Consider the following 12,933-nt stretch of genomic DNA (forward strand, 5'->3'; position numbering starts at 1 on the left):
GCAGACCCAGTTAATCCACGTGATCCGGATCAAACCCCTCTACGAATCAATGATCTGGAAGGAAGAACCCTGCGGCAAATTCCAGGACGACCATAAAGAAGGCACGCCGCCTAACCTGAGCCACGAACTTGAACTCCCCGCCCCGACCGATGAAGAGCACACCGAAAGGGACGATTTCGACCTCATAGATCTCCTCGCAGAGCCCCCAGCCACCGATGATGTTGAGCCCGAAGACCCGCGCCCCGGTATTAACTCCCCGCCACCGAAATCACCGGTCCTACTTCCATAGATGTGCCCCGCCCCGAGCGCCGCCCCGGTCTCCGACCATGGAGTGCCCTTAGATCACCACGCCACTTAGAATGACCCCTAATCCCAACTAGTAGTATTAGATTACTTAGCCACCCCTCTACTATGTTTAGTTGAAAATTCGAGTATTCACCAGGAAGGAATAGCAAAGCACACGTAGTTAGGAACCCTTCTCTGTTTGCTGCCATTTGTTTTTCTTTGAACCCTCCCTCCTTTGTACCCACTATGACATTGCTAGGTTACGTAGAGTAGAAAATGAATTATGAACTTAGACTCTCAATCCACCTCGTGTATTTGTATGTTTAGATTTTTTGTGGCATCCCTACTGGCACTCTCCCTCCATGCCTCCTCGGGGGCGTTCAACGCCACTATCTGTAACTAGGACAATGCGGTGAACCTAGGGTTTCTAAAAATAGACGAAGGGGAGTGTTCGTATCATGCCACCCCGACCCCCCCGACGCTAATCACGTAAGCCGTCTATTCCACTCTCCCAGAAACCAAACGGTTCGCTGGGCATACATGCAGCATGTGGGAAGTGACAACTACTGTCTACAAAGACTTCTTGCAATGGAACCATGTTCATCATTGGTCCGAACACCTTCGCCTTGGAGGGTTACCCGTTCGTCGAAACCACTTGGCTCCAGAACACCACGGAAAAGATGACCAACTGCCACCTGGAGGAAGTGATCTTACAGACTGAGTGCCCGAACTGCACTAATAGCTCTCCCCTCGGCGACATGCCGGGAGTACACAGCGGCTCTTTTAAACCCAATCTCGTCACCCTCGTATGGGAAGACTCCTGGAAGGAGTCGAAGCCATGCGAGCTAAGGATCATCGTGAAAGGCCTTGGCGTTAAATACACAACGGATAACGACACCATCTTCCACATATGGGACCCCGCAAAGCAGCTGGACTACATCTATGTAATGAAAAATAGCTCTGTCTGCGGTAACGAAAGCCTAGTGGCCTTCTACCCTGTTCTAGGTATGTACGTCCTTTTCTTCGTCCAACGTTACAATACCCACCGTGAAGCCGTCTCCAAACCGAATCACCTAGCATCGGAATGGAGTCAACTCAAGCGTAAGTACAACTCCAACCTATCCTTTATTTCTTTTCTACAAACCGTTCACTTCACATCCGTGCAGCCGACGTTACTGGCTGACAGTTCGTTGGTTACCACCCATTGCACAATTGTTTGTTTGTTTGTCTTTAGCAGTTTAAATCCGTCAGGTTTAAGACGTGACGGATTAATTATTGCAATATTATGAGTTTATACTAAATATATAATATATATAGCCCAGGCTATATATATTCTTCTACGTGTTAACAGGATAAAATATAGTTGTATTCAATGTGAATACACTTAGCTACAATGAGTTTTTCCTTCTAGATGTAAACAGGATCAAATTTACTATTATTCATTGTGAATACACTGTGATACCATTAGTTTATACTTGTATATGTAAAGAGGATCAAATATACTTGTATTTAATGTAACTCATTTGTTTTATATAAGCCCTGGCTATTTCTATATTTCTGTATGTAAACAGGATGAAGTATACTTATTTTCAATGTGATTCATTTGTCTTATATGTGCCCAGGCTATATATATTATAGCCTGGGGATAATAATATATATTATATACCTATTATTATAGAAAATGTAAAAGTATAACTTTTACATGTTAACAGGATAAAATATACTTTTATTTAATGTGAATACATTTTTATACCATGAATGTAATTTGTTAGAAACGAAAGACGAAATGACTAGCATACAAAAGGCAGTACAATAACACGAAATAAAAACGAATGGAGTGGGAAAAAATACTGTATTAGTTTGACACTGAGAAACGGGAGATGCGAAAAATGGCAACGAGACGGTCGAACGGCGACAATTTCACGGTCTCGTTAGTACACGTCATCTGATCGCTTACAATTAAAACCAAAGAATAATGATGTGCGAAGTGCGATACACAATAGATGAAAAAGGGGCAATTAGGGGCGCGCGCGACGCCCGACCGAGTTACCATCGCAACTCAGTAACACAGCTGGCCCTGCTGCGGTAAACTTTAAGCAGCACTACAGGCTTCGAAGCGACATAAACTTGAAACCGTTTGGGTGTAGGTCTTGCCGGATTTCGTAATGACTTCAGCTGCACGCACTACCTCATCAGGTCCAGGCAACGTTCTTTCACCACGGTAGATTGGCCAATGTCCGCGCGGCGACTTCGGGTCAACCATTAGCACCATATCGTGGGCTTCTAAATTTTTCTGCGGCTGAGTCCACTTGTTGCGTGTCATTGACGTTGGCAAATATTCGCGCAACCATCGATTCCACACCTGGTCTACGAGTCATTGCGCGTGGAACCAACGGCGACGAAAGCACTTGATGTCGGGATAAATAAAGTCGGCCGGCAAGTGGAGATTGGGTCGCCTCAACAGAAAGTAATTCGGGGTTAATGGCTCAAACTCTTGGGGATCCGCTCCTAGATCGGTTAACGGACGATTGTTGAGTAGGGCTTCCACTTCGATAACCACCGTAGCAAACGTTTTGTCCTTAACAGTCTGCTGGCTGAGAATCATGCATAGGGCATCTTTCCCCTCAATACCCAATAACGGGCACGGACTTCGGCGAGTGTTCTGTCGGCTCTCCCGTGAGTAACAGAAAAATGCGCCCAGCGGATAAACAGCTTGGTAAGCAGGTGCTTCGGGTTGAGAACGGCTGGATGGCGAGCTTCGGGGCTGATAGGGCATTTTCAAGGTGACCATCGACACGAATAATTCCGATGCAGTCGAGGTAGCTAGCAAGTTTCCGCAACCGGGATTCTGGGCGAATAGACTTTACTCGCCGCAACATTCACAATTCGTCGGTAAATGAAACGCGTTGTGAAACACAAATCAAAAGGTGACGGGCTGATTTTAACTCGTCCGCACTTTTCTGCCGGCCGTTTTCAGCTCACCGGGTTCGTTTTGCGAGTCTTCGAGGCTGCCAATCAGAATGGCCTTTTCTTTGGCCCGACTTCGGGCCAAAAAGACAAGTGCTCGACGAAACGACCCCAACGGTTCAGAATCTCAGCGGGCAGGATTTCATCCCAGCCACCTTTGAGCCGCCAGATATCCTGGAGGATGATTTTCGGCACCAAAACTACCATTGCTAGGAGACCCAGCGGTTCATAAATTCTGGAAAATGCAGCCAAAATTGAGTATTTTGAGCGTGCTTCTTCTATCCGCTGGAAATGGGGGACAGAAGAAACGAACTGTCTCACTGTTGTCGGGCAACTCAGGGCAATCTGTACGAACAGTCAAACCCACTTCAGACCGCGTTCCCGTGTGAAGAATGGTCGATTCGAATTGTTCGAGGGCGACACGGTCAGGCTTGGACATATCTTTTGTCCACTGGAATCGAAAAACGAAATCGTCTCGTTCGCAGCTCCACAAATAACCAAGTGTCCACTCGGTCAGCATGTCGTCAAAATCCAAATCGCGCTCGGGAACAAGGCGAACCGATGACGGAAGCCGTTCTAGCAGTGAACGAGTTTGAAACGACCAAGGTTGAGCAATTCAACGAGCTTCTTGCTAGCAGACGCTCCCTCATCCACTTCGTCGAACGATGATAATAAATTATCTACATAAAATTCGGAACGAATACGGCTCATGACTTCTTGAAGGTGGACTGGCGTTTTCTTTTCGAGGAGTTGTAGGTTAAAACTGCAAGTCGTGGGCGAAGAGAAAGCACCGAAGATATGTAACGTCATCTCGAACTTCTGAAGATTGTCTTCCGTTCCGGGATCACGCTATAAGAAGTAAAACATCGGACGATCAGATATACGAACCTGGTAGAACATTCTCGCAATGTCCGCTGTAACTCCAATTCTTCTTTTTACGAAATCAAAGCAACACGGCGAGCAGCTGCGTGGAAAGATCAGTACCTTTCAGCAGAATGTCATTAATGGCCGTTCCCTTGAATCGGGCAGCGGCGTCGTTACGAGACGAATCTTGGTAGGCTTACTGGAATGACGAACCGGATGATACGGGAGGAACCAGACTTTCGTCCCGTGTGACGAATGGTCGATTCGAGTTGGTCGAGGGCGACACGGTCAGGCACGGACATAAAGGTTTTTGGGGGCCTCACGATCTGCAAGAGATTGGGTCTTCCAGAACCTTTCGACGGACTCTTCCAGCTGCTGAACCGTTTCCAGGTTAACGTAATTTATACTTGGGGTTTGTACTGCGGGCGACAAAAAAGGTCTCTCGACAACGCACAAATCAAACGGGGTGAGCACAGCATTAGGCCCTCGAACTCTACTTGGTGGCCGACGGACTTCAAGGTTCAGGTGAGCGTCTTGGACGTCCATTCCGATCAAAACCTGGACTTCCATAACGTTCCGAGCGGGAAAGTTTAGAACACGAAGATACCCGAAGGAGGCTAGATCATCGGTCATTTAGTGCTGACCAACATTAAGATGAGGTACAGTATCCTGCACAAAAAGGTAACACCGATTTATTTTGAAAAAGCCTTCTGTGAGTAGAAAATATTAATAGTTTACCTTTTTATGGAGAGGTAGGGCGGTTTTGGCGCAAAAAAATTGTAAGGGGGTTTGGGTAATGCCAGTTCAGACACTTTTTTTTCCCTAGGTATTAAATGTCTGGAAAAAGTGTAGAATGTATTATCGGTAGACTCCCCTACCCCCCGGCTAAGTAGAACCATTTTTGCAATACAAAATAGAGTCTTTAACAACAACCATTCAAACTTTAACAACTATAGACATCAAGCGCGTTAACAGCAACCAACATTTACAGCAGCAAAAGCACACTGGCAACAACCCTCGAACCACTGAAAATCGAGAAATAACCTGCTACAAGTGTAACCGAAGAGGACATATTGCACGAAAATGTTGGACAGATATGGCACGTACCAACAACCGAGGTCCCCGATAAACACCATAAAACCAATCCGTAACTCCCAACTAACATACAATTTAGGATCAGATGTAGAAGTAGAAATTCCAAAACTGATACGTATTCCCGTTAGAATTTTTAATAAGAGAATCATAGCTTTAGTGGACACTGGTGCCGCCGCTAGTTTAGTATCCAGTAAAATATTGGATAGAGTGTAATGAGAACATAAAACAATTAGAAAATGCGAATCCTCCTATTTTTAGAATGGTGTCGGGACAAGAACTTAAATCGATAGGGAAATTTGAATTTTCAGTTATTATTAATGTTAATCATATTATTAACCACCACTTTTATGTTATGACAAACTTAAATGAACAATGCATCTTAGGATTAGATTTCTTAACTAACAATAATGTGAAGATTAACAATAGAAATCGTCAAATATGTTATGATCACTTTGGAGTAGAACATAATTTCGGAAGTAATACCATGCCCATTTATAGCATAACATTTAGCAAAGCAGGCATCCATATGCAACTAATCCCAATTGATAGAGAAGACGAACATCTTACACAACAAGATTATCGTAACTTAGAATCCTTCTCTCAATGAGACTTTAATAATAAAACTAAGCAGATAGCTAAGATTGCTGAAAAAGTAGAACAAGCACTCAATGTATCAGATGACATACGAACTAAAATTGAAATTTTACTAAAGAAACATGAAGGTCTTTTCGCAGACCAAGAATCCGACTTGGGTCTAGCTACACAAGTAAAACATCACATCAACATAGGCCATAACGCTCCCATTAATCAAAGACTACGAAGAACACCCGAATCCCTAAAACTTTTTGTTAAGACTAAAATAGAGGTAATGCTCAGTAACAAAATAATAAGAGAAAGCCACAGTCCTTTTGCTGCAGCCATAGTAATGTTACCTAAAAAAGATGGAGAAATAAGAATGTGCATCGACTACACAGCTTTGAAAAAAATTACTGTTAAGGATAAGTACCCTCTACCTAGGATAGATGACACAATTGGCGCGTTGTGCGGATCGATTTATTTTTCAACATTGGACTTACTAAGGGACTACTGCCAGATAGAAATAGAAGAAAGTGATAAACACAAAACAGCTTTCATTTGTGAGTTTGGCCAATACGAATTTAATCGAATGCCGTTTGGGTTAACAAATTCTCCCAGCACTTTTCAAAGAGCAATGAATAACATCTTGAAAACGGTATTGTACAAATTCGCATTGGTTTACCTAGATGACATCATAGTGTTCAGTAATTCAATTACTGATCATGTGACACACTTGGAAGCAGTTTTTAGACTTAAAAAACCGGGATTAAAGTTGAAAAGGAAGAAGTGTGAATTTTTTAAAGACGAATTAGATTATTTAGGATACATCGTATCCGGGAAAGGAATAACACCAAGTACAAAAAAGTTAGACGCGATTATTAAATATCCCGCTCCCAAAAACGTAAAAGAATTGAGCTCATTTTTAGGTCTAGCTAGCTACTACAGAAAATTTATTCGGGCTTTTGCTGATAAAGCCCACCCACTAACTGCGCTCACTAGAAAGTCAGCGGAATGGAAATGGTGGGAGGAACAAAGGGACGCCATTGAATGAATTAAGAACTGTCTCATCACTAGACCTGTTCTAGGTTATCCGGATTTTTCTCGAGAAATTATCATCTACACGGATGCTTCAGGATATGGAATAGGAGCAGTCTTGGCTCAAATACAACCTCCACCACAATCAGCGGATTTAGCGGAGTCCGACGGACAGGACCTTCGTAAATCAGACGGCGTAGAAGTCGTCATAGCCTATAACTTTAAACATCTGAACGACCTCGAGGCCAAGTGGTCAACCACAGAGAAAGAGGCATACGCAATAATCCACACCATCGACGTGTTTAGGACGTACCTATACGGGCGTAAGTTTACCGTATTTCAGATCATAGACCTTTAGAATGGCTAATGAGTAAGACAGAACCAGCAGGAAGATTAGCTCGATGGGCTCTTAAGATCCAAGAATTTGATATCATTTTTGGGTACCGACCAGGAAAGTCACACTAAAAGGCTGACACTCTTAGACGTACACCAATAGTGCCGTCTGCGAAAGTAGAAACAAGGTCAACAGGTACAAAAGAGAAATCAGAAGTAAAAAACGAAACCAAGGAAACTAGAACAAAACAAGTAATTATCGAAACGAAAAGTAATCAGTCCAAGGACACGGAAAAATGGATCGAACTCCAACACAAAGATGAGTATTGCCGAACAGTATTACAAGAGATGGCAAAGGCCAATCCAAGTAAGGACGTTAAAAATAAATTTAAAATAAACGAAAAAGGATTATTAGCAGATATCAGAGGAAAAATTGTAACGCCAGTAAGACTGGTGCCACAAATTTTAAAGGAAAATCACGATCACATATTGGCAGGACATTTAGGAGTAGGAAAAACGTTGGCTAGACTTCAAAGACAGTGTACATGGCCATTCATGCGTACCGCCTTAATAGAATACGTTAAAAGTTGTTTGATATGTAATAAAAGAAAAGCGGTAGGTGGAAGTAAAGCACCGTTGCACCCTTTGCCTTTAGTTGAAGGAGTATGGGAAAGGATTGCAATGGATATAGTTGGCCCAATTCAAGAAAGCGCTAAGGGATACAGATATATATTAGATATTTCAGATTGTTGGGAATATATCTCGTTCCCAACATCCGACAACACGAGCTGGAAGACGGACGCGACTTCCATTACGTTTTATTGAATATGATTTGGGTGGCCCTCGCTAGGAGGCCACCATGTCACAATTTATTTTGTGTAGCCCTGCCCCTCGGCCTACCGGCCGGAAAATGTACAGGGCAAGGGGCAATCAGTTACAAAATATACCTCACACCGTCAAGACAGCAGCCAGTGCTCCCGTGTGTTCTTTATTTCATCGTCACATTTTTCTCTTTACTAAGGTAAGTTCAGTCACGGGCTGAACAATATCCTACATGGTCCTTCGATCCGGAGACTAAAATCTTACATGGTCCTTCGAACTAGTTAAGTAATTTAAATTTACTAAGAAATTTCGCTGTCAGTGGACTGTGGGGAGACGTAACTCACCCCTAAAATTTTTCTTTCTTTTCTTATTCGGTGAACACCACGTGTTAGCCGCAGGGCAAATTTTTCCCTTTTTCATTTTTTGCTACTTACGTCGTAGTAACTGCGACAGTAGACGGGTAAATAATTGTCTTGTAAAAAAAAAAATGTTTTTCTTTTCTCTTTTTTTTCCACCGCGTGGTCAGTGGCGGCCATTACGGTGGGCTCAACCTAGCTCAAGCTAGGAATCTTTTGAGAAACCTCAACGAAGGTTACCTCCCTGTAAATCTTTTTTTGTTTGCTAAAACATTTTTATTTTTCTTTCCTTTTCTCGTTTGCTATTTCCTTTGTCTTCTCTATTTCGAGCCAAAGAGTTTGAGTTTTTTTTTGCCTCTCACTCACGTGGTCGGTGGCGGCCATATTGGATTGAATTTCTTTACTCTTCCTTTTCAAAAAAAATTTTTTTTTCTTCTTCTTTGTTTTGTTGGAGGTTCCTCCATTAATTTCCCTTCTTCTCGTTTGTCCTCCGCCATAGCAGAGCACCTCGGGTCTCCAAACAAGCCTAAAAAATTAGGGACTCAGAAAAGATAAAAAGGGCGCAGAGGCGTAAGGCGGGTCTGGAAAGGCCGTGGACAGGGCCCACACTTCCGAGAAGATTCCACAACACCCCGGAAGGTCGGCGCCAAGTTGCAGCCTACAACCACCACGTGGAAGCAACCGCTGCAGCCAATCCAGATACCCAAAAGACAACAACCTCGCCCCTGGAGTCTATTCTCCCAATTATCGTGCGGCACATGCCACTCTCGGAATTGAAGGAGGCCATCACTCCAAAGCACTCCGGAGACATCCGGTACAAACCGAAGGTAGAGGAAGGGGCGGCAGCATCAGCAACGCCAATCAGGCACCCCGAACGCGATCCCGGGCCTTCAACAGCGGAAGCCCCGGATAACGACCTGATAGAACTGTCCCCAGACGAAGAACCGGAGCCCCTCCCACCACCAAAATATATTGAATGTAATGTATTTAAGTATGGCTCGAAAATCAAAGGTGGACGCGGACATCCTCTAAACCTTCCACACCTCGACCCAACGCTTTACATTCCACCTGATACCCGAAATAAATTCCGCCCCAAAAGTATACTGGACAAACCGCACCGCGACCCGACCCCCGTGATCAAACCCATCACCATCAACGAGACAGAAGGAAAGAAAGAAGAGAAGGAAGAAGAGAAAGAGAAAGGAAAAGAAGGAGAAGGAATAGAACAAGAAGAGGAAGACATCATAATCATCGAAATTGACCCTGACGATCTAATCGATCTTTACCACGAATTGTGATTGTTCTTCTGTAATAAACATAAAACTCAAAATCCATTGTTGCCATTTCCTTCTCTTTTTTCCAAACTGAAGAGTAATTTAATAGTTACACTCCCTAAACGAAAAAACTTTCTCACATATTTAGAAATTAGGCAACGCCAATCTCTATTTATTTAAATTTCGAGGCAGCAAACGCCATCTAGCGCTCGAAAATCCAATCACTTTTCTCAACTTTCAAAAACTTTCAAAATTCCATTCTAACTGAAAGCAAACGCCATCTGGCGTTCAAATTTACAAACCTATCACTCAATTTTTTTTCTTTCCCTCTCAAATTCAATTTTTTTTTCTCATCCACTGAACGCTTACGCCATCTGGCGCTCAGAATAAGCAATCTTTTTTCTTTTTCAAAAAATTTTAACATTTTTCTCATCTACTGAACGCCTACGCCATCTGGCGCTCAAAATAGCAAACTTTTTTCTTTTTTTAAATTTTCAAACATTTTCTTCAAAGCTGAACGTCTTACGCCATCTAGCGCTCAGATTCGAAACTCTTTCTCCTTTTTTGTTGGTGATCTAAAAATCAAAAAAATTTTTTTCTTTCAAAGAAACGAACGTCTACGCCACATAGCGTTCAAAATTACAACTTCTTTTGTACACCTCAGAAATTGTGATTTTTTCTTTTTATATTGAAGCAGTACGCCACTAATTATTATATTCTTTCCAAGAATTCAAAAATTTTCATTTATTTCATTTAAAAAATTGCAAATTAATGCCACCTAGCCTTTAGAAATAACGCTATGGTGGATCCCCTTTTTTAAAACTTATGATTTCTTCGCCACTCCTAAAACATTGCTTTGAATTCTTTATGCCATTGGAGGAGCCAAATTTTTTTTGCACTCCGCTTAATGTCCAATAATCTTAGATCGTGCTAAGCCATTGTCCAAACCTCGTGACACCTGTATAACTGACAACAAAGTCGGTACAGTGCTCTAAGTTACCGAAAGCTAACTAAGAGCCAAATTTATTCGCCACATCTCACAGTCGCCTGATAAAGGAAGGAACAACATCCCAAGCCAGTGGAGTTTAAAAAATACGCCCACTGTTTGGAGTACAGCGAAACGCTACTCCCTTCCATTACTCGCAACTGGTGGCAACACGAAAGCTAAAAGCTTTCAACTCAATTTTTCGCCCACTTCTTTAAGGGAAATCCAGAAGTCGGACCCAGCTGTTACTACTAAGAATCAAGCAACGGAAAAGGTTGGAAAAACCCGACATCAACTGAAGAAATTTCGGTGATAGGAGCAGGAAAATCCAAGCCCCCCTTTTCTCTTTTTGCCTTAGTTCGTTCCAGCAACCCAAATAAAAATGTCACGAGGGGCATCGGCAACACGCGCAGGCCTGAAAGGCCACCTTACTAGGACGATGGACAAAATCAAGCAGTACAAAAACCTCTCCATGACGGCAGAACTGGATAACGACCTTGCAACGGAAACCGAACTCCTCAAGCAACGTTACCAGAAATTCATCAAGGCAAGCGACCAAGTTAGATGGAACTTACAATCCACTAACGCCACCGAGGAGCAAATCGAACAAGATTACTCCGCAGTGGCAGAAGTCGAAGAAGACATGAGTGCTGTACTCGCTATAGCCAAAAACAAACGCGAGGAGTACAAACGTCAACTTGACGCTGAGTTCCAAGACCAGCAAAGAAAAGACGAGCGAAAACGGGAAGAAGACAGAAGCAAGGTGCTGCATGATTTGCTCACACAACAACAGCAAGCCTTTGCAGCACAAGTCCTTCAGCAACAACAGGCCTACGCGCAACAAATTCAGCAGCTGATAGCTCAAAACCAAGCTACGGCACAAATTGCAGCCGCAGCCGCTCCTGCTCCAGTAGCAGCCATACCTGCACCACAATCAACACGCCTTCCCCAAAGGCAAATCAAACATTTTAAAGGAGATATCCTTGAGTGGACGTCATTCTGGGAGAGCTTTAACGCCTCCATCCACTCGTCCACAATGTCGGACGTCCAAAAATTCGACTATCTCAAAGAATATCTCAAGGGGGAAGCATACTTGTGCGTGGAAAACTTGGAACTGACTGCAGCAAACTACAACATCGCTATTGCTGAATTGAAAAGGGTCTATGCCAAACCAAAGGCCCTCATTCAAACCCATCTATGCAAATTTGATAACCTGGCTCCTGTTAAGTCTATGACAGACGTATCGGCTCTTCGAAGACTTCAGCTCACCGTCCAGTCGCACATAAATGCCTTGGAGACACTCGGGGTACAAAAAGACACCTTTGGAGGACTCCTGGGCACAAAATTAATGAAATTGCTTCCTGCAGAATTGCAGAAAGAATGGTCGAGTTCCGATGCAAACGACATCACCGACATCACAGCCCTGCTGAAATTCATCAGGGATCAAGTCGACGCTGCTGAAAGGTACAGCCGATGGAAATCGGAAACGGTTAAAACTCCACAGCAGACGACAACAACCACACCGGCGAAACAGCCACCAGCTGCTACAGCCTCTCAACTGGCGATTGGAGCTAGATCCCAACTAGCTCCACAAACCAGAAAATATTCAAAACAAAGCACACAGCCATCAAATACACCACCAGGACGACAAAACAACTTCATCGTCCGACAATGCACAAGACCGTGCATTTTCTGTGGGGAAATACACTACCCCACGGTTTGTCCAGTAAACCTCAAGGACAAAAAGGCCATAATCGCCAGGCAGAAAAGGTGCGTCAGATGTTTCAGCCCTAATCACGAAACTTCAAACTGCCCCACCAACTACTTATGCAAACACTGCCAGGCGACACACCACACCGCCCTCTGTGACAAAAAGGTGACAAGATTTGCACACACCGGAAACAATGCCCCAACGAACGTCATGGCATCTGTCTCCAGTGCAAACACCTACGGCGATCTCGTGGTGAAAACGGCAACGGTGATGGTGGTAGGCCCCAATGGTAAAGAAACCAGGGCAATATTATTTATTGATGATGGCAGCCATAGATCCTGGGTCACCAGATCTATTTCGAAATCGCTGAATTTGAAGATAGTGGCCGTGGAAAATATCGGGACGAGAGTCTTCAAACAAAGGAAACCCAGTCCAGTAGAGCAAATCAACACAGTGGAATTGACAGTTCGGGGCACCTGGAAAGGAGCCCCTATCGTCAAAATAACAGCCCTGGAAACGGACTACATCGGAGACACTGGACCCTACTCCCACACGGCATTCGCAAGACACCTGTGGTTGGAAGACGAAAAGATGGCTGACGACAGGTTTGAAACCAACAGCCAAGAAAAA

Source organism: Daphnia magna, linkage group LG5 (genome assembly GCF_020631705.1).
Source record: "Daphnia magna isolate NIES linkage group LG5, ASM2063170v1.1, whole genome shotgun sequence".
NCBI classification, from domain to species: domain Eukaryota; kingdom Metazoa; phylum Arthropoda; class Branchiopoda; order Diplostraca; family Daphniidae; genus Daphnia; species Daphnia magna.